General features: G+C 36.7%; 2 protein-coding genes across 23 annotated transcripts in view; one reads left to right on the forward strand and one right to left on the reverse strand.

The window, feature by feature from the left end:
* Nucleotides 1-27184, forward strand: part of MAP2 (microtubule associated protein 2) — a 300424-nt gene that overhangs the window by 193654 nt on the left and 79586 nt on the right. For all 22 annotated transcript variants that reach the window (XM_066345316.1, XM_066345323.1, XM_066345324.1 and 19 more), the window contains one exon: nucleotides 2858-2935. The gene's annotated coding sequence lies outside the window, so the exon portion shown is untranslated. The remainder of the gene's footprint in view (nucleotides 1-2857; nucleotides 2936-27184) is intronic.
* The window catches only part of ACADL (acyl-CoA dehydrogenase long chain), a 711748-nt gene that overhangs the window by 183406 nt on the left and 501158 nt on the right, over nucleotides 1-27184 (reverse strand). The gene's annotated exons all lie outside the window — the stretch shown is intronic.

Below are 27184 nucleotides of genomic sequence, written 5' to 3' on the forward strand. Positions count from 1 at the left end.
TTCCTGAAATAGCACTTCTCAGAGGAGCCACAAAGTCTTTATGCTTGAAATGGCTATTAACCAGAGTTAAAGACCTAAAATCAACTCTCAGGGTCTATAAAGAGTAGGGATAAGGCTGAAAAGCGAACCACTTTCTAGTTGTGTTATGCTGGACAGGTGCTTAAAGTCTTGGCCTCAGTTTTCTCCTCTGTTAATTGGGGATAGTAGTATTTGCCTGTCTCAGAGGGTGATAGTGGGGCATAAATGAACTAATATGTAGGAAGTGCTTTGACTACTTTCTGGCATATAACAAATGCTGTATAAATGTTTGCTAATATTGTTTTAGGGATGATGTCATCACTCTATATAGTGTAATAAATACTAAAACTGTGCCAGAAACACTCTTAATGAAAACTGTGTTAAATTAATTCTTTTCATATGAAATAAAAATTATCACTTTTGACTGCACTGTATTATTTGAAAATGACTATTCAATTTTATGTTCCTGATGCAGTATCCCATAAGTGCTTTTTAAAAATAAAGATCACATTTATGTCTTTATCGTAAAATAAAGTATTGAAAAATAGCCATTTTAATTTTATAACAAACAAAGAAACACAAAAGTCAGGGTGATAGATAAATAGGCCATTATTTTTATGACTAATTGGCTACCCTCAATTTTCTAACAATCATCTCATTCTTTGCCCAATAATTTCTAAATTCTGTTAGAATGAAATTGGCTTTTAAGTGTTTATGGCTGAAATTTTACTTTATTCATATATAACTTTTGGGTTAATTTTGGAAAGACTGTAAAAGACAGTTATTTTAGAATAATTGTTTTTAATGATGAACATATTTTTGATTATAGGTGTCAATGAATGTTTTCTGTAAAGGACCAAGTAGGAAGTATTTGGGTTCATGCATAAATATATAAAGGGCCAGGCAGTCTCGGTCACAACTACTCACTCTGACCGTGTGGCAGGGATGCAGCCACAGACAACACGGACAGAAGTGGAGGTGGTCTGTGTGTCAAGAAACTGCATTGACAAAAACAGGCAGCAGGAAGATGGATCTAGTCTATGGCTTGTTTGCTGACCCCTATTCTATAGAATTCCTTTCTTTTTTCTTAGGTTTTCTGTGGTAAATGACACATGCAAACATATAATCTGTACTTGCACACTTATACACCTGGTTGCTTGAAAACCATGAAGATAAAGTGCAAAAAGGATGCATATTAAGACACTTAAGGAAAAGAAGAAATTTAAAGAGGATATAAACATGATATTTTATTCAGCATTAAAAGATTATTCAAACACACTTATTTATCAGAACAAGTCCACCATTTTCTTTGTTTTAAAATCAATTTATAATGTTTAATTTGCTTTGCTTTTAATCAAAACTATTCTTAAATTATTTAATATTAAGTTCCTATATATAATAATGTTATATAAATATATATGTCATATATAAGTTTATAAATACATAATGCCATTTATATATGGATTTCGAATTTGAGGACCACTGAGCTGGATTGAATGGGGAAAAGGGAAAAAAACTGCATTCAGAGATCTGGGTGGTCAGTTTTTTCCGCTAAAGTAACTATCACATTAATTGAGGGAATGGAGAATTTTACTGTGTTTCTTCTTACCTACAGAATATTTTTTATTGTTTAGAAATGTTGAACCTTTCTACCTTTAATATGCATTAACAGACTTGTTCTCTGCTGCACATCGTGTGTGATTGCTTACAGATTAAATGAGCTAATTCCATGTAAAAGCCCTTCATAGAGGACCTGAGCCAGCCACTTGTTAGTTTTGAATCAGACCCTTGTCTGCTCATATCCATACACACATTGTTTTTGGAAAGGTCGTGGAGAAGAACTGAGCCACTTGCTTCTTGTCTTTCCAAGTTTACATTTCCTACTTGGTCTTGAGGAAGAATTAATAACTATCAATCACATTTGAGTCTTGGGGCTTCTTCTTATAAAGCAACAATGTCTTTCTTGAGGATATGATAGAGTCTGTCTTACCGGGGTGAAATCACACAGGCCTTGGTGGAAACACAGGGAGATTTAGAGACTTGGGTATGTATTGTAAGACAGGACTTCAAAATGGGCCTCAACTCTGCCCTTGTATTTGAGGACAATTATTTGTGTATGGTTAGCCCTCTGTAGTCTTCTCTGTAGATGTTACACCTGAATGGCTTTTGCAGTACAAAACAACGCCAGTGCCTTCTAGTTATTGTGTATTTTTCTAGGTACCGTATTAGTAAGAAGGGCTCTGTATTGCTCTAGTGGAATTCCTAAGTAGAAGTACACATCCAGAATGACTTTCAGGATTCTAAATGTCAAAAGATGTTTAAGTACCTATAGAAATAATTTAATTCATACTTAGGGGGGGGGAAAGCCCTCTTCATTGTGTGCTAGAGAGAGTCAGTATAGACGGGGCTAGAGACCCAGTCCTTTAAAGCCTACTGGGTATAATTATAATTAACAAGTTACCAGGATGAATATATTCCCTTTGGAGAGAATATAAATTCCTGCTATGTATTAGCTGGAAACAATTTAAAATTTTCTATTTTCTTGGATATAATACTTATATAGCTTAAGTAGTGTAAAGCTGAAAAGCAAGATAAAATATGTAACAATTAGCATTTTCAGTACTCTATTCCAGCCACCTGAACAAGGGCCTCGCAGGCTATAAACACAAATGCTATGACCATAAAGCAACACCATGAACTTCAGCTCATGGTTTCATAGTTAACCAGTATAAAACAGAAAAGACACCGGCTGAATTGGTGTTTATTTACATGATGTAGTTAATGTACATGGATCAGAGAATAAAACATTAATTTTCTAAATAATTTTTTTTTTTTACAGAAAGAAGCCAGAACCTATTATCAACCTTTTGAGAACACAACAGAACAAACGTTACCATTTTACTACTTCTTTGAATAGGTAAGCCTCATCCTTTCTTCAATGAAAAAGTTTTCTCTGGTTATGAAAAATAACTGTCAACAACATATATTTTTAAATCTTTATTAAATTAATATCAATTCATTTTGATGAGGGAGAAATACATTTGAATTCTAATGTTGATAGAGTTAGGATCATTAGAATAACACTTGATCTTTTGAATGATTTAATAGTAAACAAACACAAAGATATTTTTCTGAAAGGAGGATTGAGCTAAGGCTGTCACCCCTGCTATAGCTAATAATACCAATAGTGTTTTCTCAACATCTACTATGCGCCAGACTTGGTCCTATATGACTTACTTGCATAAATTAAATCATTTAATCCCTCCAACAACCCTGTGAGTAAATAGCAGGGCTCATCCTCATGTTACAGACCCGGGACATGAGGCAGAGAGAGAGGAGGCAGGCAGATACAGTTCGCCAAGGTAGCGTATGTGGGTCTCAGAGGAGCGGACAATGGAAAGAGCTCCAGCCCCAGCTGCTGTGAGAGTAGGTTCGTGTCATGGTAGAAAAGTCTAGCAATCAGATCTACCCATGTTTTGAGTTGGTTCTATTTCAATTTATGGAAGAAAAAAATATGTTACTTCATTCGATGAAAAAAGACATAGTAGGCAAGCATTTATTTTAGGTTTGTAGTTGTTACTTTATAATTGTTGCATGAATAAATAAAGAAATGTATAAATATATATTTAGCTCCGTTTACAAGCAGAAAGGATATTTTCCTTTATTTTATGTTTTTCTCTAAACACAAAGTTTTTATAATAAAAACAGAATCATATTACAGAAAGAATACGGATAAATGATTTTCTTATTCTAGGAAATAAAGAATGAATTTTAGTGTCTTTTTTTTTTTTTTTTTTTTTTTCATTTTTCTGAAGCTGGAAACGGGGAGAGACAGTCAGACAGACTCCCGCATGCGCCCGACCGGGATCCACCGGGCACACCCACCATGGGGCGATGCTCTGCCCACCAGGGGGCGATGCTCTGCCCATCCTGGGCGTCGCCATATTGCGACCAGAGCCACTCTAGCGCCTGGGGCAGAGGCCACAGAGCCATCCCCAGCGCCCGGGCCATGTTTGCTCCAATGGAGCCTTGGCTGCGGGAGGGGAAGAGAGAGACAGAGAGGAAAGTGCGGCGGAGGGGTGGAGAAGCAAATGGGTGCTTCTCCTGTGTGCCCTGGCCGGGAATCGAACCTGGGTCCTCCGCACGCTAGGCCGACGCTCTACCGCTGAGCCAACCGGCCAGGGCCGTCTTTTTTTTTTTTTAATTAAAAGTACTGAATATCCTATCTTGAATTGGCCACAGCAATATATGCTTTACTGTTTTCATTTCTTTATTATTTTATTTTTAATGAAGAAAATTTACAAAATTTTCAGAGAGAAATATAGAAAATTTTAATAAATACCCAAGTATCAGCCGCATGTACTAAGCCAATGCTAACAGTCATCTTTGTTCAAATCTCTTTTTATTTTTTAATTACAGTCGATATACAATATTATGTTAGTGTCAGGTCTACAGCATAGTGCTTAAATGTTTATATATTTTGAAAATTGATTGTCAAGTATGGAGTTCATACCTTTTCTAAAGAAATAAACCATAACAGAAAGAGCTTTCTTTTCTTCCTAAAAGCTGCAGAGTCCTGAAGATGATGTAACCTTTGTGTGTTCCATGCTTTAATGACCTGTGTATGATACAATATGCCATATAATTATTTACATTCTAAAAGTTTACATGAATGGTATCATACTGTAGATATATATATTTTTTGCAGCTTGCCTTCACCTAACATTGAATTTTGAGCTCCATCTATACTGATACAGGAAGATCTGGGTGACTCATTCTAACTGTCGTAAAGTTTATTCATCTTAATGTTTCAGTCATCTGGTGCTTAGTATTAGTTAATATTACTTATAAATAACTTCCAACATTTCAAAGATTTACTGCTAAAATGGTATAAGCAAAACTGTCAAAGCATCTTCAGGATTTGTTAAGAAATCCAAAATTTTAATATGTGTTATCATGCCCGTTTGGTTTGTGTTTCATTTTTCCTCATTAGAAAAGCACTTTTTTATTGGCTGTAAGGATCTTGCTTAGTAATGGGACTTATGATTGACTGATTCTGCCATAACACAGTAATTGAAATCTGTTTTATTTCCCCAAGATAAAATACTCACTATTCCCAAATGCAAAATACTACCTTTGAAATTAAAAGACAATTAAAAGAAAAAGTCTTGTTTGCCTCACGTTAATTGCTTATATGCCTTTCAAAAATCATGAGAGAATCTTTCATAAAAAATGATTATTTTCTAACAGTTAATTCTAGAATTTGTTTAAGGTAAAATAAATGTCAATAAATGGTAGTAAGATTTACAGATACAGAATCTTTCATAATTTTTATTTTCTAAAGGGAGTCTATTACTATTCTGGTGAGTTCTGGGAGTAAGAAAAGATAAACTAACCTGTGAGGGTGAATAAGAGTAAATGAAATATACTATGTAAGCCTCACAGGTCACAAATGCATTGAAATTTTGCAGATGAGGGAATTGAAGCCCAGATATGTCAGGTAACTTACTTAAGGTCATGTAATGATTGCAGAGCCTGGAGTCCAACTCATGGCTTTCAGACTCCATAATTATATTGCCTACCAGGAAAAGGGTTGGGAAACCCTAACTTATCTGACACAAAATAGCCACTTAATTCATCTCACCGAAATTTATTTGAATCCCTTTATGTAAGTTGAGGAGGCTGATGTTAGAAAAACAAGGAAGTCACAATATCTACCTGGAATGAAAAAACAGGCTATTGGGAACAGCAGTGATTCATTCAGTGATACTGTAAATGTGACTATTTAATTGAATATCTCTCTATTTTGCTTTGTCATCTTGGACGTTGTTTAGCTTTCAATCATCTAACCATACCAATTAGATTAAATTGAATGAGATAGCAGGAATGAAAATGCTTTGTAAATGACAAAGTCTTTGTAGTCATTTGCTGATATTACCAAGTACTCTGTAAAATTTGGAATTAAAAATTTCAAACCTAATACATTCAATTCTAAATATAAAGGTTGATATGTCAGTATCTCTTTGACACAAAAGCCCCATGTAAACATTATAGAGTAATAAACATCACTAACAATTGGTTTCATTCCAGCTTCCCATCTATTGGAGACATGTTATTTAACTCCCTTAAGTTTCATATCAGATAATAGTACCAAGATCATGCCTGTCCAAAATTTGATGTTTCTCATAATCCCTACCTATATCACTGGAATCCACTCTCTCACCTTGACTACACAGTAGCCTCCTGTGCTCAATCTGGCTGATCTATAATCTGTTTTTCATTTATTGTGATCTTAATCCACTGGTAAGACTCTTGTGCAAGTGAATGTCCATCGCACTGAGAATAATGCCCACACTCATTCAGTGCTATATAAACCATCTTGTACCTCCCTCCCTGACACCATGTCAACATTTCTCCTCAGAAATGGTGTGCCTATAGAGGGACAGCTGTCAGAGGGAAGTGGGATCAGAGAATGTGAAGGGATTAGTGAAATTAGATATACATAACATATAGATACAGATAACAGGAGAGCAAATCCCAGAGGTGAGGGAGGAGTGAAGCGGAGGGGGGCAAAGGGGAGCAATGAGGGACAAGGGGGTGTGGGTGAGGGAGTTATATTGAGTGGGACACTTGAATCAATGTTAACACAATAAATTAAAATTAATAAAAAATAATATAAAAAGAAACAGTGCTAGGCCTAGAGTAGTGTCTTTACCATGGTAGTAGAGTCTTGTTTGGGGAAGGACTGAATAGGTGTGCAAGGGTTACAATGAAATGATGGTCAGCACACACAACAGCCTTAATGCACATCAGTGATGGCTATGCTCTTTTAAAGATTCCTTCAGTTTTTTTTTTTTTTGTTGTTGTTGTTGTTGTTAACAGAGACAGAGACAGAGAGAGGGACAGATAGGGATGGACAGACAGGAAGGGAGAGATGAGAAGCATCAACTCTTTGTTGCGGTAACTTAGTTGTTCTTTGATTGCATTCTCATTATGCCTTGAGGCATGTATATGTGCAGGAGACTACAGCAGAGCAAGTGACCCCTTGCTCAAGCCAATGACCTTGGGCTTCTGGGCTCAACCCAGTGACTTTTGGGTTCAAATCAGCGACCTTTGGTCACAAGCCAGTGACTATGGGGTCATGCCTATGATCCCACTCTCAAGCCAGTGAGCTCACGCTCAAGCTGGTGAGCCTGCGCTCAAGCCAGTACTCTCAGGGTTTCGAACCTGGGTCCTTTGCATCCCAGGTTGACGCTCTATCCACTGCGCCACTGCCTGGTCAGGCCCTTCAGTTTGTCTTAAGTGTAGCAATTCTGGAATGCTGAAAAGCTTTTATGGATGTTTTTGACTAATGATTTTATAGCATTATAAAAAGACTTGATTCTATTAATATGTAGTCTTGAATCTTAATTTTTAGTATTAAACACAGAGACAAATTAGGGACAAATTAGCAAGGCAGAAATGAGCAAACCATTTAAAAAGAACAAAAAATATCTATTTTATTATTTCTTGCCGTCTTTTATCTAAACAAAAAGATTTGCTACAACCTGAAATTGCTGAAATTTCACTTTATTTTCAGAATAGATAAGTAGTTTTTCATCATTCATAGATCATTCATAACCTTTAAGCCAATGTTCTGTAAAATAAAATGATTTTTTTATTTTTATAATATTTCTTAGGAGCAGAACTCTCTTGATGAGTGTTTACATTATTGAGAACATTTGATAAAAGAAAGACAAATAGTAGCACCACAAAACCACAATGGTTAAGGAGAAGAGAAGGAAAACCTGGTATTGTCACCATGCTCCCTGAAAATAAGTACCTTGACTTGTGCTAATCACTGTCTTATCAGCATTCAGCTCTGGCATTCTATGTGGATAATTTTAAAGGCAGAGTTAACATTCTAAAAATAAATTTTATTGGTAAATTAGGATATCAGATGGTCCCTTTATGAAAGCCTGTCCTAATCTGTACTATCAGCTGCTAGTTATACCCAGACCTCAAACCATTCTGGCTCCCAGTGAACAAAAACCTATTCCAGGGATGAAGTTTTGAAGAGGGATGCCTCATGTTTAACTAGAGACAGATAGAGGGAGAATTGCCTACATACTCCGGCAGGAATTAAAATAACAATAACAGCCCTCCTACTTAACAGACTGAGTCAGAAGCACATTCTACTTGATGTCTCTGTGGTTCCGAGCAGATTGTTTCGGCTGCAATTCTGTAGGCAGAGGTGGGCACCACCTGCTGCAAAAGGCTGTAGTTCTTGTTAGGAAGGGGCTGCTATTAAGTCTTGCCTTTTAACAGTTGGCCAAATGGAGATAGGAAGACAAAAATTTGGTGCTGATGAGCACTAAGTTTTTCTAATGCTAGGAATAATAGAATGATTCTCCAGGGAGGGTTATTATGCATTTAGTTCTTTTACTAGCAATGAGTATGAGTCACTTAAAAAGGGGGCTTACGGTGGGAGGTCTTAAAAGTCAAATCTCAATTTTTCCAATACAACAAGGTTGTGGGTTTGATCTCTGGACAGGGCACATACAAGAATCAACCAAAGGATACATAAATAAATGAAACAACAAATGGATGTTTCTCTTTCTCTCACTCTCTCTCTCAAATCAATAAATAAATTTAAAAGGAAAAAAAAAATGTCAAGTCTCATTGGCTGTTTGCCTTCAGGAAATTCTGTATATGAGTTGCAGTAGCCTCACCTTAGCTCAGTCAGTTTGGAGAAAGCATTGAACCAATAGAAATCTGCTCTTTCCTTAAGAAGAAGATAGAAAATTATTATTGGTTCTGAGTTAGTTCATCCATAATCCAAAGGTGGGCACTCTTATTCTTTAGTCCATGCCTCCAGTCCACTGACCTGGACCTTTCAGCGACCTTGGATGAGTGTGCTTTATCCTGACTCTTTTATCACCCGACTCTCCTGCATGTTGGCATCATGTGAATTTTCATCTACATCAAATAATTTTTTTTTTTACTACTTAAAATTTTCTTGTAGTACAAAGGTCCACACTCATTAAACACCCTTCAAAACAGGTCTCTAAGCAACCATTTCTGCACAATCTCAGATCTACAAAAAATAGGTTTGATGCTAGTGTTTTACTGTTGTTGTTTTTTGGGGGTTTTTTTTTGTCTTTGTCATTTTTTTAAAAATGTGTGATTGTTTGTTTTGGATAGGAAAAAGAAAAGAGTGTGTGTATGGTCTGAAAGTAAGGGAAGGAAGAAGCTGACACTGTGAGACCACAGGGGATAGCTAAGGAAGCAGAGCTGTGGAGGAGGCAGGAAAAGATACCCTAAAGAACAAATAGAGAGATGAATATTAATAAAAAACGAGGGCCCCCTGGTCCTTAAAGAAAAATGAAGACAGTGAAGGAAGATGAAGAGGGTCTGGGGAGACGGGAAGCGGAACTTGTCTAAAGGCTTCTCATTTCTACCATCTCAGGAAAGACAGAGCTCCCATTTTGTCCTTGCCAAACAGCAGGCTGTCCCTAAGGTTCTCTGAAAGTGATCGCAAATTCTGTCTTGGCCACAAAGCAGGTATTACAAGAGGACCAACCCGAAGACTGGGTCATCTGTGCTCCATCCATGTTAGACAAAAAAAAAAAGGGGAGGGGGTGTGAAGAGGGTGACGTAAGAGGAGCTGCTGGAAATGCTCTTCCTCTGTGCTGTCTCCTGTCTCCGACTCCAGCACCCAGGGGCTAACAGCTGGCAGGATTTGCTGTGCAGACAATTAATTGGGGATGGTTACTTAGATTAGTTTTATTTAACCTTGTTACTTCTTTTAGTCTCATCCTTTTAAAAAAAAATGTCAATACACTTTTCTTCGAAGCAAGTCTTATGAGTTTGGATTGGCTAGCTGCTAAAACAAATAGACCTAGAAATGGGTTGAAACTTTATTTCTGGCTCAATGAACAGTCTTGGGTGAATGTTCGGGTTGGGAGGCTATCTGTTCTCTTTTTCATACTCAACCAGGGAACCCGACTTCTTCCATTTGTGGCTTTACTTTGTCACTGTCTCCGTCCCGCCGGTATAAGGGCAGAGGCCAATGAGGAGCATGTGGGAGTTGTATTTGAGTCAGTCCTAGAAGCAGACAAGTCAAGTCTATTCACATTCCATTGGTTGGAGCTCAGTCCATATGAGCACATGCAGCCCCAAGGGAGGTTAGGAGGTGGAGCCTTCTATGTGCTCAGGAAAAAGAAGAAAGGGCTTCTGGTAAACTGCTAGCAGTCTCCGTTATACCAAGGCAAAATCTATCTATGGAATTAATATATTTGAACACTTGAATCAAATATTTCAAGCCCTAGCAGAGTAGATACCAACCATACCATGGAGATAAAACTGTGAATTGTTATTTCAGTATCACATTAAAATAGTAAATTTGTTTGATACATCACTTTATCAAAATTAATTCTTATAGTCATACTCAAAATAGATACTTTTAAAACTTTTCTTATAGAAATAAGCATTATGTCCAAAAGCTTAACAACAAAAAATTACAGTGCCTAGTACTACTCTTAGTTTTCTTCAGTAACTTCTTGCTAAATGAATCAATTCATTAATTAGTAGATGTAGAAAACGTCATTTTAATGAATTTCTCTAATTCATTATAAAAAGACATTAATTGTCATGTTCTAAACTCACTTTGAACTAAAGGATGTGACTTTTAAAGAAAAATAACAAGTAAAGGCTAAATACTGAGGAAAAACCCACTTTTGGTATTTTTGCAAATATAAAAGAGTTGTGATGTTTTGATGAACTCACGAATGATCGTATGGAGGCCTCTCATCATATTTTACATTTGCTCTGTCTGTACGGTATGTTTAGATGGTGGTAAGCGTTGCTATTCATACGGCGGGGAACATGCATCTGATTATTGTATCTGTAAAGAATATTGTGTCAGTGTTGAATCACGGGCATTCCATCAGCTGGAAAATCAACTTTTCTGCTAAATAAATGTCACAGAGTTTCAGTTTCCCGTGACTGCAAAATGCTTGGGTTTTTGCAAAAATACTGCATTGCAGTGAATGTGCGATCACTGGTTTTTCCTTGAAGGTTAAAAACTCTTCCCCTCGAGAGTAAGTAGCAACTGAAGTCCTCATGGCATCCAAGAGCATTTTATTTTATTTTATTTATTTTTCCTCTTTATTGATTTATTGGGGTGACACTGGTTAATAAAATTATACAAGTTTCAGAAGCACAAGTCTACATCACCTGTACACTGTGTTGTGTATTCATCACCCCAGGTCAAGTCTCCCATCAGCATTTGTCTGCCCCATCCCCTCCTCCTCCTCCCCCCACTCACCCGTCCCCCAGTAATCACCACACTGTTGTCAATGTCCATGAGTTTTTCTTCCTTTTTCTTGTTTAGCTCAATCCCCACATCCTCTCTGTACCCCCCAACAGCTGTCAGCCTGCTCTCTATGAGTCTGTCTCTATTTCGCTAACCCCCAATAAAACTGCCTTTTTTGCACATATATAAGAAGAGGCATTTTGATATGTCAGCCTGTGTGAACAGCCTGAACGGTGATGAGAAAAATCCAACATGGCTGAACCTGGAGGCTGATACCTTTTAAGTGTCTCTGTCAGATCTTCTTCCTAAGAAGCATAATGACCTACTTGAACCTGATAATTTCCTGCAATTAATTTTTTTTAACTCTTTTTCACCCACCTCCTGCACTTTTTTGTAATGAATTTCAGGGACTCCAGTCATCCCGTGCACTCAAGTAATTGCTACAGAGGCAGTTTGACTCTGAGACAGTTGCAGTCTCTGTAAGAGAAATTTAGTATTCATTACAGCAGATACTTCAGTGAGGGGGTGCCAAAGCTTGAGTCACTTAAAATCATTTTGAACAGGGCTCTAGGAGAGTTCCGGTAGTAATCAATCCTGAATAAAGAGCAAATGGCCAAAACAATCAACAAGACCTTTTCCCAAGACGGACTGCTGTGGTACTACAAAGTCCTTGCCTCTGGGAAGCAGTGTGTGAGCCTTTCTGTTTTGGCTTGTTTAATCCTTTCTGGCATATGTTTCCAACTGGAGTGGGTCTTATACTTAGGACTGAAGAATACTAAAGGAAACTGAAAATCAAGAGGAACTGGAAAATATAATACTATAAGGCAATATCATGTCATTTGCATGCTCACACATGTAATATACCTGCATGCACATATATCTATGGGTTATTTGAATATACACTGCGAAATATTATTTGAATGGAACATGAGGACAGGTAAATTCATTGTTCAATGAAGTTCTGCAGGGAAATAACATACTAGTGTATAATTTGTATATCATATTCTCACTGCAGAGCTGATTAACTGCAGTACACAGTTTAAAATATGTGTACATAGAAAACCCTTCTAAAATTAAATTTTTCGCAATGGTTTGTATCATGACAAGCTCATCCTTGTTTGTATCATGACAAGCTGCAACTGTTGTTTCTGGCATTCGGAATCTGCTGACTTCTAACCCTCTTAGCACCCCTGTGATCAGAGCGGCCACCGTCCCTCAGCGGACAACGGAAGCAATTCCTGTCTGAACTGTCCGCAGTCTTGCCCGCTGTGCTGTTTTTCACATGGCAACCATATGGTCTTTTAAACAGTTATTACCACCTGTTCAAAATCTTGCAGGGATGTCTCATCATACTTTTTTTTCCAGCTTCATTGAGATATAATTGACATATAGCGTTGTATAATTTTAAGGTGTGCAGTGTGGTGTGTTGATTTGATACACTCACCACCATAGCATTAGCCAACACCTTCATCATGTCACATAATTACTGTTTTCTTTGCTGTGGTGATGATGTTTAGGTATACTGTGTCACCAACTTACAAGTATATAATGCTATATTATTATCTATAACAACCAATCCATATGTTGAATTCCCCAAATTTACTGGTCTTATAATTGGAAGTTTGTACCCTTTACCAACATCTTGCTATTTCCCCCCTTCCCATCATACTTAGAAATAAATTTAACCTCTTGGCCAAGTTCTCTAAAACCTGGCTTAGCTTATATCCTACTGCAAACACACCAAGTTTATTCCCACCCAGCACTTTTATTTATTATTATTATTTTTTTATTAAGTGAGAGGCAGGGTGGTAGACAGACTCCTGCCTGTGCCCAGACCAGGATCCACCCAGCAACCACCGGGGCTAATGTAACCATCTGGGACCACTACACCGGGGCCAACTTGCTCAAACCATTCGAGCCATGGATATAGGATGGGAAGATGGGCCAAGACAGATACAGAGAGAGAGAGAGAAGGGAGGAGGGGTGGAGAGCTGATGGTCTCTTCTCTTGTGTGCCCTGACTGAGAATCAAACCCGGGACCTGGTACTTTCACAAGCTGGGCCTATGCTCTACTGCTGAGCCAACCAGCCAGGATCTCATCCAACACCTTTAAATTTAAAGCACACTTTTCCTTCCTGGAGCATTCTAACCCCAGTTTTATATATAACTGGCACCATCCACACCATTTGAGTCTCTCTGCTCACTTCCTTGACAATGTTTCCCTGAATATCCTATTGAAAACAGTGACTTTTTAAAATCAGAAAAAGCTAAGAACTATGTGATTTTTCACATAGGTGGAAAATAAAATAAAACTGAGACTTATGGACATAGATCAAAGGGAAGTGGTTACCAGAGGGGGGTGGGGGGGAGGAGAGTAAAGAGGGACAAATATACAGTGACGGAAAATGATTTCACTTTGGGTGATGGGCACACAACGCAATCAACCGTTCCAATGCTATAGAGATGTTCACCTGAAATCTATGTACTTTTATTGATCAATGTCACCCCATTCCATTTAAGTTCTAAATAAGTCAAGTTTTTTTAAAAAAATAAAGAAAATAGTGACTTTTTCATGCCTCACTATCTTCTTCTCGTTTTAAAGTTTATATGAAATATATTTAATATAAAATATTAAATTAATTTAAGGTTAAATATATAATTAATATTCTCTTATTAAATAGTAAGTTTGTATATTTTAAATAGGTTCTTTGTTCCTGTATGATTACCTCATTAAAATGTAACTTTTATGAAGATAGGAATTTTGTATGATTTGTGGCAGGTTGAGAGACCTTTCTGTGTTTTAGAATAAATATCTTATTTACCCCCCTCACCAATCCCATTACTACTACCTTAATTCAAATTCTTACATATTTTCTCATCAATTATTGTATTCTTGACCATCTGTCTACTTTTCCTGTTTCTGATTTTCTGATCGTAACCTTCTACAACTCTTTCTCTGGCTCGTCTTGTCATTCATCTGCTCAATGTTTTTCAGTGATCTGACTGACATTAATAATGATAAAATTTAAACTGCACAGCCTGAGAAACGGATGCTTCATTATCTGGACACTTGCCTACCTGCAGCATTTTCCACTGCTCCAGTTTCAGACTTTCTGAAGCATTTTTGCTGTTTCCAGCTCTCTTATACCCTCTCCCATGTCTTTGTGTTACTGTTTTTTTGTGTGAATAGAATTATGCCCTTGTCAACTATGAATGCTCTTAAGATTGAAAGCAAGATTTGCCATTCTGAAGTCTCCCAAGAATTATGATTCCTTAGGAACCTCCATTTATAATTTATAATGTCACTTAACTGTATATTGACCTGTTGGTTTCCTTCAGTAGCTCCTCAAAACTAAAAGCTGAGTCTTTCTAGTATTTTTATATCCTCAGTGTCTAGAACCATGCCTGTGACATAGGTGTTTATTTTTATATTAAAATGTTATACCTATGGTCCCACTATATAATGTTACTACATCTGTGCTTATACTTACATTAAGACTTTTATATAATATTAGATTGGAATATTTGTCTTTGTAAAAAAGATACTCAATGTGAATATTGGTTTACTTGCATAATTTTTCCAGCTCAATTTTTTATTATCTCAGAAACATAAATTAATATATATATATTTCAGGCCTGGAAAATTTATCAAACTTGTACCACATAATAGCACTATGAAAGTTTAGTGGAAAGAAGTAGCAATCCATTAAAAATTGACCTGATTTCTAGAATTCACTCCAGAGTACACAAAGATATGTCTGCTTAAAGACATAAATTGAACAGTATATGAAGACTGACCCAATCGGATCAGATCTGAGTTATGAGGGAATTTCAAATGATAAGAATTCTACTTGCTTACTTTTTGGCCCAACTCAACTGACAGAATGAACAAGACTACTTTCAACTTAACTCAGAACTCTCCTGAGTCACAATTACAGCCGACAGTGTTGTATGGCACAGCATAGCACACAACCTAGCCTACATCCAAAAAAGATATTGATCTATTTTATCTGGCTCATACTTTACTTTTATATGGCTCATATTTTTACCTTTCTTTCTTTCTTTTTTTTTTGTATTTTTCTGAAGCTGGAAACGAGGAGAGACAGACAGACTCCCGCATGTGCCCGACCAGGATCCACCCGGCACGCCCACCAGGGGCGACACTCTGCCCACCAGGGGGCGATGCTCTGCCCCTCCGGGGCGTCGCTCTGCCACGACCAGAGCCACTCTAGCTCCTGGGGCAGAGGCCAAGGAGCCATCCCCAGCGTCCGGGCCATCTTTGCTCCAATGGAGCCTTGGCTGCGGGAGGGGAAGAGAGAGACAGAGAGGAAGGAGGAGGGAGGGTGGAGAAGCAAATGGGCGCTTCTCCTATGTGCCCTGGCCGGGAATCGAACCCGGGTCCCCCGCACGCCAGGCCGACGCTCTACCGCTGAGCCAACCAGTCAGGGCCATATTTTTACCTTTCTTTAGAAGAAAATTACTATTTAATATAATTAACTAGATTTTGGATTCTCTATGTATTAGTTTAGTATATTTAAAAATGCATGAATACAAACATTTTGCATTCATCTTTTTATTTAATATATATATTATTTAGAAGGTTTGTATTCATGTAGCACCTGGGGTTTGCTCTGTTATGGCATTTATTGTATTATCTTGCATTTTCACATACATTTTACCTTCCTCAGTGTAGAGTGAATTATTCATTGCCAGAATCTATATCTTGGTCATCATTGTATTCCTAATGCCTAAGAGAATTCTTGGTATAAAGCTAGTATTTAGTAAATGTTTATTGAAAAGATTTTAGAAAGCATAATAAATGAATTGACAGTTTATCATGATCTGAAATTAAATGAAGGCTTGATACATGCTTGTTAAAGCAATGTGTAAATACAGATGGTTCCTGACTTACAATGGTTGGATATACGATTTCTTGGCTTTGTGATGGTATGAAAGCCATATGTATGTATTCAATAGAGACCGTACTTGGGATTTGAATTTTGGTCTTTTCCCAGGCTAGGGACAAGGGGCACGATGCTCTCATGGTGCTCGGCAATGACAGCCAGCCACAGCTCCCATACAGGCATGAGGCCCCGAGGATAAACAACCAATCCTCTACTGTGCTGTGCAGCCCGTGCTTTTTGGATGTGGTGTTCTGCGCACATTCAATGTCCAGTAGGCTATGCTCTGATGTCCAGTAGGTTAAATGTATTAGTGCATTTTTTACTTACAATGTTTTCAATTTCTGATGGGTTTATCAGGAATTAACCCCATTGTAAGTCAAAGAGCATCTGTAGTGCCTCTTAAAGTCCATTTCTAAAGTTATTTAGGCTCTGTCTCTGTCTCAACATTCTCCATTTCTTTATCTCAGCGTCTCAGCAGATGAATGCAGATCTGACCCGCCTCGTGTTTCCCTGTAACCTGCTGTCACATCTCAAAAAAATAACAACTAAAGGCATCTAAAAGAACCTCATGTGTCCTATACCAAACAAAAATAAAACAAAACAAAAAGATTTTATTATACATTGTTCATCAAAAATCAAGTAAAATACTCTCTAACACTGTATAGTTTAATGAAAAAGAACTCTTCAGAACATGGTATATGGCTTTACCACACACTGAATTCAAGAAACTAATAAGGTGAATACCTGTGAAAATACTATAAAACATCATATTTTCTCATTCCCTTTTGCACAATGAACAGATAGAAAATAAGCTATTCAAGTAAAGAGACAATAGATAGATAAAATAAATAGAAAAACTTTATGTGGCAATGTGTTCAAAGAAGAGAGTTAGGTTTTGTTGTAATTCAGGTTTTGAATGTAGAATCAGGCCTCTCATTTGAATCCCAGTCACACTGCCATAATCCAGGTTTACACGTTTCTTTCCTAATGCGACTAAAGGATGTTTCTATATTTAGTCATGCCTCCTTCCAGTTCACTTTTTACAAATACCATGGCTGGATCGATCATTCTAAAAGCACAACTTGACCATGCCACTAGGGATGGCTTACTACCTCTGTTTACAATTCCGCATTGCCTGCCTGTCTGCCTCATTTCCCCATGTTCTATTTCACTCCTGGCTCATAGTGAGCGATCTTGTGCTTTACACATGTTCCTCATTCATTCATTTAGTGAAGATTTGTCGTTGAGCTTATTCTGTGCCACACATTGAAGTAGGTGCTGGAGTCACAGAGGTGAAATGAACACAGCTCTTCTTCTGAGAGCTCACAGCCTTGTGAGGAAATCAGACATAGGAATGAACGCCTAATACAGATGGAAAGTGGAGTTTAAGGATGCCAATGAGTGCTCATTATGGTATATCCCTGGAAGGTGTTGCCTAGCCCAAGTCCAAAATAACACATGAAGTAGTCATCTAAGCTCTTTCTTTCTAGAAAATTTTTCCTCTTTTCTTTGGTGAACTGCTCCTTGTCCTTTAAACTCAACTCAGATATGACCTCATCCAGGAAGTATTGGTTGACCTCCCAGAGTGGAAGGAGCTGTCCCTGTGCCTCTATCGCTTCCCGTCCTAATCTGCATACCAGCATGCACCACACTGTATTTTTCTATTGCTTTGTCTCTGAGTTCCTTCAACATAAAATCTGTATATATATTTTTTGTATCCTCATTGCATTCCCTTTGAAACGTATAGAGCCTTTTCATTACTATTTTAGAAATATTTTCAAACATTGAATGAATGAATGAAGATTTATAATCTTAGATTTGGAAGGCATTTAAGCAGCCATGTGAGTGAGCGTCTCATTGATTCTATAATGTTCAGGACAGGATGGACAGTCAATTTTGAATCCACTCACATAGACTGCATTAAGATGATAGAAACACAGAAATCAAATGCTATGACTGATTGTGCTGTAAATCCATATACAATTACTATATTTGGTATAAGATTTTAATCTGAACATCTAAGGAAGCAGAGCATTGGTCACATGGCTAGCATTTGTGGAGGAAGACTTGTTCATCAAGACACAAAGAGAATGAGCAGATCAGATAAAGTGGCAGGAATCAGATCAAATGGTACATGCTTATGCCCAGGACTTCATCCTTTCTTCTGTCTTAAATAGCGAAAAGCAGATCCCATTCATGGAAAAACATAAGGATTTAGTTTTTGAATTTATACCCTTATATATCCTTGACTTCCAGTTCTCCCTCCTTTTTCTTTTTAGGACTGCCATTTTTTTCAACTTTTCGGATTTTGTTTGTTTCTAATTCTAGCATCTTATTTTGTGATATCGACTGCAGCCCCCACGTTCACCTGGATTATGATCTTGTTCCCACCTCCTATGAAGAAATCTCTGAAGCAATTTTTCCTCAAGTACTGATTATTGTTCTTAGATTGTAGCACTTTAATGCCCACCCTATAATGTGGATCTAAGGTGTCTGGTAACAAAGAATTTTCATTTGGTAGTGGTGCCATTAAATTCTTATGACCTATTATTTTTTTTCCTTTGGACTATTTATAATTCCATAGAGTATTCCTCAAATTTGTACCTGAAGGATATTTATTTTACAGTATTTTGTTAGAGGATGCTGGAAAAAGTCTGACAAGTCTGCAATTAGATTTCAAACAGGAAAAGTATAAAACAAAATAATTGTGTCAAAATCCAAATTACAATTTCCCTTTTATGTTTTTTATCCTGATGCTTAAATTTATAATTAAGGAAAATTTTATTAAAATTATTAGTATTGAATGAATCCTAATTTAGTAAAAGAAAAATATGGATATGAGGGTCAAATTTATTGATTGGACAGTTTGATAGTGAGTTATATGCATATGAAACTAACACTCAGATTTAGTGTCATATCTAAACTTGCACATCTAAGAAGTGGAAGAGCCAGGATTCAACCTTGATTTTCTTGTTAAAAATCTAATACCTTTCCCTAATTAATCAATGTCATTAAAATTAATAATAAAGAAAAAAGATCTAAAACCTTTGCCCTGGCTGTTGGCTCAGTGGATAGAGTGGCAGCCCCATGTATGAACGTCCTGGATTTGATTCCCAGTCAGGGCACCCAGGAGAAGCAATCATCTGCTTCTCCCCTCTTCCCCTTTCTCTTCCTCTTCCCCTCCTGCAGCCATTGACTCAATTGGTTCACGTGTGGCCCTGGGCACTGAGGGTAGCTCTGTTGGAGCACATTAGCCTCAGGCACTGAGAATAGCTTGGTACTTGAGCATCGACCCCAGATGGGATTGCCAGGTAGATCCCAGTTGGGGTACATGCAAGAGTTTGCCTCATTATCTCCCCTCCTCTCCTCTAAAAAATAAATAAATAAACAAATCTATTACTTATTCCACTATATCTCCAGTTCACATCTTTAGTTAATTATCATCAGAAGCTAAAGCAAGCATTTTACATATTATGTATTTCTGCTGTGTATAGAAGGTATTTAATAGCCCTTTTATATAATGTGAAAAAAAATAATGTAGAGCTGTCTCATAAAGCATCTTACCCAGTTTAACATGTTAAATTGTTATCAATGGAACAGGTTTATAAAGTCAGTGTCTTTATCTGGATTGGATTCTCTTTCCAGTTCCACTGCCATTCCACCATCTCACTGCTGGTGAAAGAGCAATACATGAACGGATGTGAGTGGATTTGGCTTCTTATTACAGATCCCCTAAAAGTGTCTAACTGGTCAAATAATTTACTCTTTCTGGCCTCAGTTTTTCAATATTAGGCAAACCATGCACTGACTCCTTTTGCTAAAAATGTTCAAATAAAAGCTATAAAATAACTAATCATAGGTAGCATTTATTGAGCAGCTCCAACTTGCCTGGAATTATGCTTTCCTGGTATTATCTTGAGAAATTCTATCAAGAACATAACACTGGCATGCTGTGCACTGTGTGTCTATCATCTTCAAAACTAACCATGCACCACATCCCCCAATTCTCTTCATAGGAACTGTTTTATCACCCATGGTATGTGATGAAAAATGGGTCACTTTCTTATAAAGTATTTTACAATTAGCTTGAGAAGAGCAGGAAAGACATGAAACAAATATATCTGGATTTGCAGCTTGTCTTTTTCATGTCATCAGGGACTTTTTCTTAGTTTTGCATAAAAGGCAAAAAAGGTGTACAGGGTTGTAGTCAGTTAGTCAACAACTATTTAAGCTTAGACTTTGCCAGCATTGAAAAGTAAAGACATGGATTCTACATAAACTTCTCCTGTGGTTAAGGACTAAAACAAGAGTTTCTGACTTGTAGCACTGGCATGGGCAGTAATAGTATAAGCATCACTGAACCCACAGGGTAAAGGGAAACAGTATTCCTGTCCTTAATTGTGTTATGCAACTGGTTGTTTTACTCCTTTGTTTGTTTTTGGATATGTAGCCGTACAAAATTATAATCCCAATGTTTTTATTGAACTGGCACATTACATGATGACAGGGCAAAACATACCATAGAAAACATTCTAGAAGTGCCGTGCCAAATGCATAATGAAAATGGAGACGTGCCTATCTGGCACGCAGACTAGTTTTCCTTTAGTTGTCTCCAGCTTCATTGTTTCCCCTTTTGCCAATTTTTGAGAGTATTTAAAGCTGCCTAGTAATAACTATAATCAGGGACTGTTTCTGTGCTTTGTGATCTTTCTAATATTGTAATCCAAAAAAACAAAAACAAAAACAGGAAGGACTGAAGTTAAACGGGAATCCTGAGAGAAACAGTTCTGTTCTATTAAATGACACTTTCAGCATTTGTCTCATTATCTAGATAAGACATTTCTTTCTTTTTTTCTTTTTTTTTTTTACTTCTTTGAAAGCTTTACTGGCTAAGAATTATCTATCACACATTCATATCCTACCTGTTACCCACATCCATCTCCAAAATGATCTAACAGGTAAAGAAAAGTATAACTTGATTTGACATATTTTAAGCAAATGTACTTTTGTCATAAACCATTAATAAATGCCAAGCATTGTTTCAAGTAAAATTTCTAAAGAATTTAAAGATCTTGATAGACTGAGCAAGGACTAGTCATTGTTCTAACAATATGAAGTAGGTCAATACCACAGACAATTGGTAATTTGAAACATTCTTCTGTGAGAGGTCTGCCTCCCTCAGGTAGGGTAAGACACAACAGAAAACTAGCATATTCCCAGGGAATTGACTAAACTAAAAGCAGTCAGTCCGTGATTGTGGTCCATTTTCTTTTCATAAATGACCTAGACTGGGAAAGTAAAATGTCCAGCTTCTATTTGTGAGAATGAATACATGGCATATTAAGATAATTGCTTCATCCCTTTATGCCAAGTAGTCTGTCTACAGGGGTATTCATGTGTGTATTTCTATGACTGTTCTCTTCTGAAGTCCTATGCTGCGGGCTTGCAAAGCATGAGTCCTCGAACTTTAATGCCTCAGAATCACCTGGTCAACTTGATAAAATACCAATTCCCAAGGCCCATACCCAGACATTCTAACTCATTAAGTTGATGTTGGAGGTGGTAATTTTTTGAAAACCCTTTAGATACATTAGAAATGGATGATCACCAAATTGCGTTAGTTTCATGATTTTAATAACTTTTTTGAGAAGGGGTGCAAGTTTATCTTAAAGATATTTTTACACTGATTTGTCACATGCTCTCTATTATGTACACTGTTTTGTTCGGGTCTAGTAGTTTGTTCTACTTGGTGTTATTCTTCATGGGCTCCCAATGGAGCGAGAGCCTCAGGACCAATTCTCCTACCATGCCTGAAAATTGGGTTTCAAAACTATTCTCCTCTCACTGATGGAGCTGGTGTTGGCCAAATATTTATGGCTAACAGAACCTTTTCACTGTGTTTGTGTAAAATTAGGAAATTGGTGAATTGTTCTTTGAACATTTAACAAATATTTGAAACCCAGCTCATAGCTAAATGGTGCTGTGGTCAGTTTGTGTATTACTATCATGCTTTGGATATGTACATCGTACCTTTGCATAACCCTTTCTGTACTTTGAAGGAAAAATATGCAAAGCTCTAAGCAGATAGAAAATGGTGTATTTTAAATAAAATGTATATGCAATCTATATCCTCAGCCCTGGATTTTCCCCGAGAAAATAAATTCTTCAGTAGCTCAAAGAACAGCTGAGCTACCAGGGACATTTTCTTCTGAGTATTTCTACTTAGTTATTTCTTCCCTTTGAATAGTGAAGGAAGTGTGACAGCTGTATCTTTTTTTTTTTTTATCTACAAGCCCTCAGGGCACATGTGCTCAGGAACTTCTATTTGATACAGTTAAATAAATCTATCTCTTCGTGACTTGCTTTAAGGAACAGAAAATACAGGAACTATCAGAACATGTCAAACTCTTTTTTTTTGCCATGTACAATATGTAGGAGTTCTAGATGAAAATGATTCTCTTTTTAAACTAGCCTTTAAACCTATTAAATTTTAATGTGCACATATGATTTTATAACCCTTAGGGAGAACCAATAAAAAAGTCTGTTATTTGTCCACCTCCAAAAAGTCAATTGTCATTTTCAAGTTAACGTTAGTTTATTAGCAATATTTTTTTGGATGGTAAATTAGGAATATTTTTAGGAAGATGGATAAAGGAGAAATCATTTTTTAAAAAAGTAATGTTTTTCAAAAATTGTATTTTCAGTACAGTTTATTAACTATGACCTATTTGAAAGACCTAGAATATTATGTAAGGTTTTATAAAATGCTTTGTGTGGAAAAGATTTATCTCTGTTTTATATTTTATTTATTTTATATACACATGAAGGATAGCATGAAAACTATAATGTACTAAATAATATTAAATCATTTTCTCAAAGAATGACATTATTATTTGTGATATATGTTCAGCCTGATTTGAGAAACGACGTGATGCAGAATCCTTTAAAGAAGGAAACAGAAATTATATTAAAACAAATCTACTTTCTATCATGCTCTGTTTAGGAGAATAACAAATAAATTAAGCTGTAAAGATAGTAAGGTTTCCTACCACATTCTAAGCAATATCTGTGTTTTTAACTAAATTGCGATGCTATCTTCAGGTCCCTATTCCAGTTTTCTATTCACATCAGGAAGAGGTTTATGAGGTAATGCTTTGAAGCTAATATGCATACAACATCAAACCTTCCCTGAACTTGCTTCTCATAAGGCTTCTATTTATCATCTAAGAACATAGTTAAACAGAATGTAAACAGTTTAGCTTTTAAAACACTGATTGAAGAATTTGTGCATAAACATCCCATACACATCACTGATGATGTCCAAAGAACTGTACGTACAGAAGAATTTCCTCATCTGCAAAATGAGGACAGTGACCCCTTGTTTATTGCTTTGTTACACATTTTAAACTGAATAAAGGGCTCAGCACAGTCCTCGGCATGTTCAATAAATAAGTAGTACTAACCTTTGTTACTGTTATTATAATTATACTATCTGTCATCTATATAAATAAAAATGTAAATGTTCGTTTGTTCAAAATCTTAAATCTTCAAAAGTTCTTCACCGATTGCTTTGAAATTTTGATAAAATGTTGCATTTGAATACATGCATGTTTTTATGTTTTTAAATACCTACTATTATATAGATGTCACACCTGTGACAGGTAAAAACATGCTTTTTAAAAAAAATACAGCGCCATTTGTTGGACGTAAAAGCAACACATGCTATACTAAATATTTTACAATTCCATTTCAATGTTATGGGAGAGATATAAATCACACATAGCTGAAGATATTTTCCGTCGAATACACAAGGAAAATTCAAATATGAACATGGATTTCACAGCAGAAATCTACAACGAAGCATTGATAATGATTGAAGATTTGTGCTTAGAAATCACGAACAAAATTCTCAATCAATTGGGAATGCCATCACTGAATCAATCTGCTGCTGCTTCATTCGATGTAGAATTGCGTCGTCAACAAAATTACAACACGGGCGATCTTTTGTCGTATGTGCAATCAAATATTCCTAAGCTAACGCTTGAGCAAAAAGGCATTTACGATCAAATAATGCAAACTGTCAATAATGGGGTTGTAGAAATCTTCTTCTTAGATGTGCCAGGAGGAACTGGTAAAACGTTCCTAATTAGATTGATTCTGGCAGCAATTTGATCCCAAAATGACATAGCCTTAGCTCTTGCGTCATCCGGAATAGCTGCGACATTGCTACCAGGTGGGAGAACTGCTCATTCCACTTTGAAATTGCCATTGAACATGCAATTCATTGAAACTCCCACATGCAACATTTCCAAAGCATCCGGCATGGGAAAAGTATTGCAGAAATGCAAACTTATTGTTTGGGATGAATGCACAGTGGCACACAAAAAGTTGATTATTGCAAGATTTGCGTGGAAACATCAGACCATTTGGGAACGCATTCATATTGCTTGCAGGAGATTTCAGGCAAACATTACCTGTAATTCCTCAATCGACACCAGTGGATGAAATAAATGCTTGCCCGAAATACTCTACTTGTGGAAACACATAAAGATGTTAAAATTAACTACAAATATGTGTGTCCAGCTGCAAAACGATCAATCAGCTGAGATATTCTCACATCAATTGCTGGAAATTGGGAACGGAAAGGTGCCGGTTGATCTGACCTCAGGATGAATTTTATTGCCTCATAACTTCTGCAATTTAGTGAAATCAAAAGAAGAATTGGTTGAAAAAGTATTTCCCAATATTCAAACCAATTATAAGAATCACGACTGACTGAGTGAATGAGCTATTCTGCGGCCAAGAACAAAGATGTCTATGAACTTAACAGTATTATTCAGTCTAACATTCAAAGCGAGGCAGTCACATACAAGTCCGTCTACACAGTTGTGGAAGCAGATGAAGCAGTTAATTATCCAACAGAATTTTCGAATTCCCTCGATCTGCCAGGATGCCACCACATCTACTGCAATTGAAAATTGGCGTGCCAATATTAATGTTGCGAAATATCAACCAGCCAAAGCTTTGCAAAGGCACGCGGCTAGCATTAAAAAATTAATGAGCAATGTCTTAGAAGCAACAATCTTGACAGGACCTTTCAAAGGTGAAGATGTCCTCATTCCTCACATTCCTAAGATTCCAACAGATATTTCATTTCAATTTAAGAGATTGCAGTTCCCAATTCGTTTGGCGTTTGCAATCACCATGAACAAAGCTCAGGGCCAAATTTAGAATTGTGCGCTTTAGATCTAGACACGGATTGCTTCTCACATGGACAATTATATGTTGCATGTTCTAGAGTCGGCAAACCAGACAATCTCTGTATCTGCACAGACAATGGAACAACAAAAAATATTGTATACCCACAAGCATTGTGAAATTAAACATATTAGAAATATGCGCTTTCTCTTTTCTTTCTTTTCCATTTAACCAGATGAGCCACAGCAATGCGTGGCCGGGTACAGCTAGTATAAAATATTTTAAGTTGGTTTTCTAGGATTGTTGGCATAGGAACAGGAGCTTAAGAACTTGGTAAGTACAATAACAAGAGTTACTTGCAAATCTGTCTTCTGACATTATATAGGACTGAATAAACATTCCATGACAGCCAATGTCTGAGACATGAGAGCTTGATGGAAGGCATGCATCCTCAGAATTACCCACTCCTTGTGGATTTCTGGAAATTTAGCTACAACTTTTATAAAGATGATTCTACAATTTCTAGATCACATTCTGTTGTCTTCTATTCAAACATCAAAGCACTTAATTCAATAGTCTGAGCATTGTGTTTCTTCTGAATTGCTTTGGTGACTTCATATGTGTAATGAACTGAATAAATTTTCTAGATTCAAATTGTGACCTTCCAGATCCCAATAATTTATCAATAGTGAGACTCAGCATCTTTATCTTTACATGCCTTGATTTCTTTACTTTTCTTACCAGAATAACTTCATTAAAATTTCCATATTCTCCTACAGTCCAATCTATTTTGCATGCAGAGTAAACACTTGTAAAAATAGGAAAGGCTTTACACAATAAAGTACATGCCTTGTTAATGTCATTTTTTAAAAGAAATTAATAGTTCTTATGCTTTAGGACAGTTTCAGATTTTCAGAAAACTGAGCTAATAGAACAGTTTCCATGTACCCTCCCACACACAATTTCCTGTTATTAACATTCTACATTGGAATGGCACATTTGTTATAGTTAATGAAATATTAGTGATACATTATTATTAGCTAAAGTCCATAGTTTATTTAATTTCCTTAGTTGTTACGGAATGTCTTTTTATATTTTTGTTTCACAGTCCCAACAACAATACTATATTATATTTAATTTTTAAGTCTCTCAGATTCCTCTTGGCTGTGAGAATTTCTCAGATTTGCCTTGTTTTTTTTATTTGATGACTTTGAGAAGTAATTGTTAGGTCAATTATAGGATACCCTCCTACTGAAATTTTTGTGATTTTTCTTTTCATGTTTAGTTTTAGATTGTGCGTTTTTGGCAGGAAGACCACCAGTAGTAAAGTGCTCAGATGAGCTTGAGAAATGCCGAGTTACACAGGCATGTGTGATAGGAGCTGAGAACTTTTCTCACGCTTGGACACACTGGACTCTCAGGGAAAGGCAGCAGTGTGGAGTGAGTCCCAACCAAAGAGCTGAAGAACCCTTTATCCGATACCATGTTCATTAACATCTCTAAAAGGATTTGGGATACTTAGGTTTTCACTTTAGCCCGTGTTTAACCCTGGGAGTTCTAGCCACAGATATTCAAAGTAAATAAAACAGTATGAGTACCCACCACTCCCAGTTAAAATTGGCAGTTTTCTCTTTCAGGGCTCTCTGGAAAAGATTTGTCAGTGACTCAAAATCCTCATCTTGAACTGAAAAAAACCAATGCCTGAGTGAGGAGAGAGTGCTGCTCGGGAATCATCCACTTCAAATGTTGAGAAAATTTGTTTTCAAAA

This window comes from Saccopteryx leptura, chromosome 7 (assembly GCF_036850995.1).
Source record: "Saccopteryx leptura isolate mSacLep1 chromosome 7, mSacLep1_pri_phased_curated, whole genome shotgun sequence".
Taxonomy (NCBI): domain Eukaryota; kingdom Metazoa; phylum Chordata; class Mammalia; order Chiroptera; family Emballonuridae; genus Saccopteryx; species Saccopteryx leptura.